Below are 5815 nucleotides of genomic sequence, written 5' to 3'. Positions count from 1 at the left end.
ATGCAAATGCTGGTATTTCAACATGTGAAACTCTCCTATAGCTCTGCTTTGTAAAATACTGGAGATAAACAACCCTCTTGTTTGGGCAGGAATAAAAGAGCCTTGTCTATGTCAAGGGCTATCTTAGTTGTTCTCAGTTTCTCAAAAAAAAATATTTTCTCTCTAACTTTGTTTTTTTCAAAAACTATTAAATATTGCTATAAAGCTGTGGTTGAATTTAAAAAGTTTCCAGTGGATTTCTTGACAACTTAAATGCTTATCAAAAGCCTCAGATCAAACCAACCTCTAACTCCAGTAGTACAATTATTTTTGGTACCAAAAATCATGCTCCACTGTAAATCTTATATTCTCTTGGAAGACATCTGTAACCTCCTTGGTTTTTACCTTCCAATAATACTGAAATCTTCTTAAAACAATTAGAAATGAGCAAAACATTCAATGCTTGTGAAAATAATTATGGAACTCTGTGTTGAAATATTGTAATCAATTAGGGTCAAAATCTTCTGCATCAACAGCTTAGTTACTCTACAGCTTGATAAGGGCAATGTCTTATTGATAAAATTAGTCACTATGCTTTAGATAATAGAGTTACAATACTCTCTTTTCTTTACATATTTATTTATTTATTTCATTATTTATTTTACTGACTTCAGAGAGAGAGGAAGAGAAAGGGAGAGAGACAGAAACATCAATGATGAGAGAGAATCATTGATCAGCTGCCTCCTGCATGCCCTTACTGGGGATCATGCCCACAACCTGTGCATGTGCCCTGATGGGGAATCTAGCTGTGACCTCCTGGTTCATGAGTACATGCTCAACCACTGAGCCATATGGGCCTGGGATACTCTTAAAATGCTTCCTAATTGTAAATTACAACAGAAAAGGTATTTCTGTGTACATAGTCATGTGGTGTACTGTGTATGTGAGTATATGTGTATGTTCATATGTGGTTATTTCTATTTTTATGAACTTGATAAATAACCTGGCTAGGATAGTGCTTCCAGAAATAGCTTGTTTATTTTAAGATTACTTTAGGAGCAATATTTATCTACTTAATTATATTCTGCATTCTTAACATTTGTAATCAGTTTCCTTTGGAAATTGATTATAGATACTGAGAAAAAGGGAGAATGCTACACTTGTGATTTTTTTTCTCCCTTTACTGGGGTCAATGGCTGTGAAAAGCCTTTCCCCCCCACCCCCATAATGATTGATTACAATATTTCAACATAGAGTTCCATAATTATTTTCACAAGCATTGAATGTTTTGCTCACTTCTAATTGTTTTAATAAGATTGATCTTTTCTGATTGTTTTATTGTAAGGTATTTATTTTAAAATAAAATGCATTGTAGGAAATTGATTTCTGTTTCAAGGGAAGAAAAGTCCTCAATAGATATTAGACTGAGAAAAAGAAAATTAAATTAAAAGATCAATTTTGAAGCCCAGGTCTTTGAATTTCCATTTATAATCCATTATTTTTGTACCCCTACATCTCTTTAATGATTCTGAGTAACAGTCTCTGAGTTTTGCCTGAAATCTGGTTTAAATGCTTTTCACATGCCAGGCATACTTTAAAACTGAAGGACTTGGTTAAACATATTTAACCACTAATCTATATGACAATGTACATTGACCATTAAATAGATCTTAGGTAAAATCTGGGGCTGATTTTACTTTAGTTGGAGATCCTGTAAAACCATGTATTAAATCAAATTAGATTAAACATAACACATTATTAATAAGGAACAAGAACAAGTAAAAATAAATTATTAATAAAAGAGAGATACAGAGATAGCGAGATAAAGAAAAAGAGGTATTTTACATTCCATGGAAAGAGTCTGAATTTCAATAAAGGTGAGTAAAGTGTAATGTAGCAAGAATTCTTCACAGACCTTTAGCATCCAAATTATGGCATGCATATTGAATGGTGCAATTTTACAAGCCTACAAAATAGTAACATTAATGGCCCAGCATCTTTAAAATCATAAGTCTGCAAAATGATTCACTTGCCATGCATATTGAATATTAATAACATCAAGTAGTTGCATTTATTAACCTTTTACATTAATGGTCAGAAATGAAACATGCTGAGAACAATTGCACAACAGAGGGGAAAATGTTTCTGATGACTATTGGGTTTAATTTGACAGTTAATAAAAACCATCAAGTACATAGTATGTTAGATTAACTGATCTGGATTCCATATGACAAGTCATTATTATTAAAGGCAAATAGAGGGTATTTTCAAATACGCCCTGGAGTGAGGTAGACTAAAATATGATGGTGCACTCTTGAATGTCAAGGACATTTTGTGCAGTGTGTAATTGAAAACTACATGTAATGTGCAGTTTGGGGACCATTTAATGTTCCTCTGCAGACCTCAAAGCATCACACTGAATATTTTATTGGAATCTGTCAAACTCAGCTCTAGGTTCAAATGCATAACAAATATTTATGGACAATCACCATTTTGATGACAGAGAGAGTGTGTGTCAAAGCTAACTACACCATTATAGTTAGCAAATGAGTAAGTGTATAAGTGTCTTAACCGTTTCTATTTCCCCTTCAATTTCTTTTACTTAAAAATTAGTCAAATTTTACATAATCTATAAGTTAGCCCTTATTAGAAAATCAGAGTCATGGGCAACTGGGTGATTTTTCAATAATGTAGTGAGTGATAAGGTATGATTCTGACTAATTATGCCTTCCTAAATGTCATCCACACTCATTAAGAAGTATGTAGATCATCAGAAGTAGGACAGTTTTGTTTTAAGAATATTGAAAGTTTAAAGTATGCAAATACTGGTAACCTAATAAATAAGTGCTTTACAATACAGGATATCTAAAATATTGACAAATAAATGTCATTGTTTACTATAAGAATTTCGGTACGCTTATCACTCACTATACATACACCTATATATGCATTACCAATGGACACAGACAATAGGGTGGTGCAGACCTGTGACAAGCACGAACCTGGTGGAGGGGAGCAATGGGGGGAATAAAAGGGACATCTGCAATATGCTCAACAATAAAGATTAAAAAAAAAATCTTCCCTGTGAAGTATTTCACTGTACCATCCCTACTGGGATGGTGGTGTATGTCCACCTCTGGTTGTACAAATGTACACTGTATACACTGCAAAGTATTGCATTTACCGCACACTTTTGTAAGGATTAAAGTGTCAGGAGACTGAGCAACTTGAGAACAGGGACTATGTCGTCACAAGTTTTGTATCTATGGTGTTAAGCATTTGCCTTGGCACGTAGAAGATACTCTACAAACCCTTCTTGTCTAAAGGAACACCACATGGGTGAATGTTTGTTTATGACTCATTGTACATTGGATTTTTAACTTTTTCTAAAGCAAAACTTTAAAACTTTATTCACAGACAGTATTAAAGAATGAGATTCAGCTTTTAAAAGAGGAGTGGCGTTTAGTTCTGTAACCTGTAGGACTATAATCTCCACAAAGCAAGGTATACACAAAGCATCTCCCTGGAAGGGGCTGAAGGCAAACCACCAAGATTCAACTCAGTCCTCCAGGGCGCCTAGAGAGACTCCGGAAATACCTGGGAGGGTGGGTACTGCAGAGAGTCGGTGACGCACTTCCAGCCTGGGTTACTAGTTTTTGTTGATTTTCTTGTCACCGGAAGGGTGGGTACTAGGTGGCATAGCTGAGGGTAGGAGGACTCTGCACAGGGCCCGGCGGGGTGCACCTCTTTTTAAGGAAGGACGAGGAGTTCCCTGGCTTTTTGCAGGGTTTGCTCTCTACTCACCTGAAGGCAAAACCCCGGAAAAGTGGGCACGCGCAGAAGAAAGATGAGTTCGCGCTTGATGGCAAGTGGAAGCAGTGGCGCTGTGGCGGGGGGCCTGGATGGTGGCTGCAGGGGCCCGGGTCGCCGCCCTGCTCCTGCGTGATGGACTTGTGATAGTGAAAGGGGAAGGAGACTCACCGGGAGTTCGGGAGTCTGACCGTCCCTGCACTGTCTGGATCCGAAACTTGTCGACAGTATTGTAGTCGGTTCTGTTTTCAGGAGATGGCTGGACCCGAAGAGGCACTGCGCTGGCCCAGGGAACTTTGTTGTCGGTGGCTGAGGTATGAGATGCACTCGAAGGAGCAGTTCCTGACCATCCTGCCCCCAGAGCTGCAGGACTGGGTGCAGACGCACTACCCCAAGAGCGGGAACCAGGCTGTGGGCATAGCACGGGCTCCTCAGAGAGCGCCTGGTGGAACCTCACCCAGAGACTGGTGAAGGTCAGGGATGTACCTGTAACCTGGGGGGAGTGGGAGCATCTGGACCCAGTTCAGAGAAACTTCTGCAGGGATAGGGCACTGAAGGGTTGTGGGAACACAGCCCTACCAAGTTTGGGAACCAGAACAGAGAACAAAGAGTTGATTCCAAAGCAAGAAATTCTAGAAGTAGAGCCACAAATGCAGCTACAAGAAGGGTGCCAGGGGAAGGCTCCCCTGTTGTCCAAATGTGGTGATGTGGGAGGAGATGGTAGGAAAGCACTCAGGAAACCCCTTATTCCTGAAACTTGAAAATTCTCCTGAGGAGCAAGGACTCACCAGCATCTCAGGTCTAAAAATTGTCCCACAGAAGAGGTAGACTCCAAAAATAATGAAATTGGAAATAGTGCCAGAAGTTCAAACTTAATTTTTGTCAGCGTGGCCTGACAGCAGAGAGGTCTGTTAATGGTGCGGAACGTGGCAACAAGTGCAAACAGAGTGTAGATACGGTGAAACATCAAGTGGTGAAACCTCACAAATCTGTTGACAGTGTGGGAAATTTCCATACTTCAGGCCTTTTTGAGCCCAGAGGCAGCTCCATGAAGAAAGACCTTATAAATGTGGTAACTGTGAGAAGGGTTTCAAACAGCGTTCTGACCTCCTGAAGTACCACAGAATCCACACTGGGGAGAAACCCTATGAATGCCAGGAATGCGGGAAGAACTTCAGTCAGAGCGCTGGCCTGATTGGACATCAGAGGACACATACAGGGGAAAAGACATACACATGTCCCAAATGTGGCAACAGCTTCAGACAGAGCTCACATCCCAGTCAGCATCAACAAATCCATAAAGGAGAGAAACATTATACATGTACCCAATGTGAGGAGACCTGTTGTATTTCCAACCATTTTAGTCATCAGAGAATCCATAAAGGGGAGAGACCCTATACATGTGAAGAATGTGAGAAAAAGCTTTAAACGATGCTCTGACCTCGCTAAACATCAGAATCCTAACTGGGGAGAAGCCTTATGAACTGTCTGTGGGAAATGCTTCCGTCAGAGTGTGACCCTCATTATACACAAGAGAACTCACACTGGAGAAAGACCTTATAAATGTCTTGAATGTGGGAAAAGCTTTAGACAGAGTCCACACCTTATCCGACACCAAAGGATCCACAGAAATAAAGTCCCATAATTTTGACATGGTTCTACATGAAACACACACACACACACACAAAAACAAATGTTGATGTCATCCTAAAACAACTACACAAACACCCAGAAATAATGTTTAACCAAATATCTGAGCACCCAAACATCTTGGCACCAACTGTCTGGGAAAAAGATGAGTCAAATTGACACAAAGAATTAACTATCACAGTCGATAAGGGCAAAGGGTCAGAAGAATTTAAGATACAGCATTGAGAATGCCATAAAAGCTGTCCAAAGCTCAAGAAAATGCATATAATGACCAAAACTGAATCAAACCAACAGGTGTATGCTTTAGTGTCTCCAGTTGTGAATTCTGAAGACCTTGGATCTTTCTTAATCTCTTCTTCAGAACCATACCAATTTC

The 5815-nt window shown here is 39.5% G+C and overlaps 1 pseudogene; it reads left to right on the top strand.

The window, feature by feature from the left end:
• The first annotated feature begins 3826 nt into the window (after positions 1 to 3826).
• On the top strand, positions 3827 to 5434 carry LOC139014581 (zinc finger protein 394 pseudogene; annotated as a pseudogene).
• Positions 5435 to 5815: the final 381 nt, after the last annotated feature.

Source organism: Myotis yumanensis, unplaced genomic scaffold (assembly GCF_028538775.1).
Source record: "Myotis yumanensis isolate MYYU_CA2020_CCGP unplaced genomic scaffold, mMyoYum1.0.hap1 SCAF_7, whole genome shotgun sequence".
Lineage (NCBI taxonomy): Eukaryota > Metazoa > Chordata > Mammalia > Chiroptera > Vespertilionidae > Myotis > Myotis yumanensis.
This window is presented reverse-complemented; position numbering and strand designations above follow the sequence as displayed.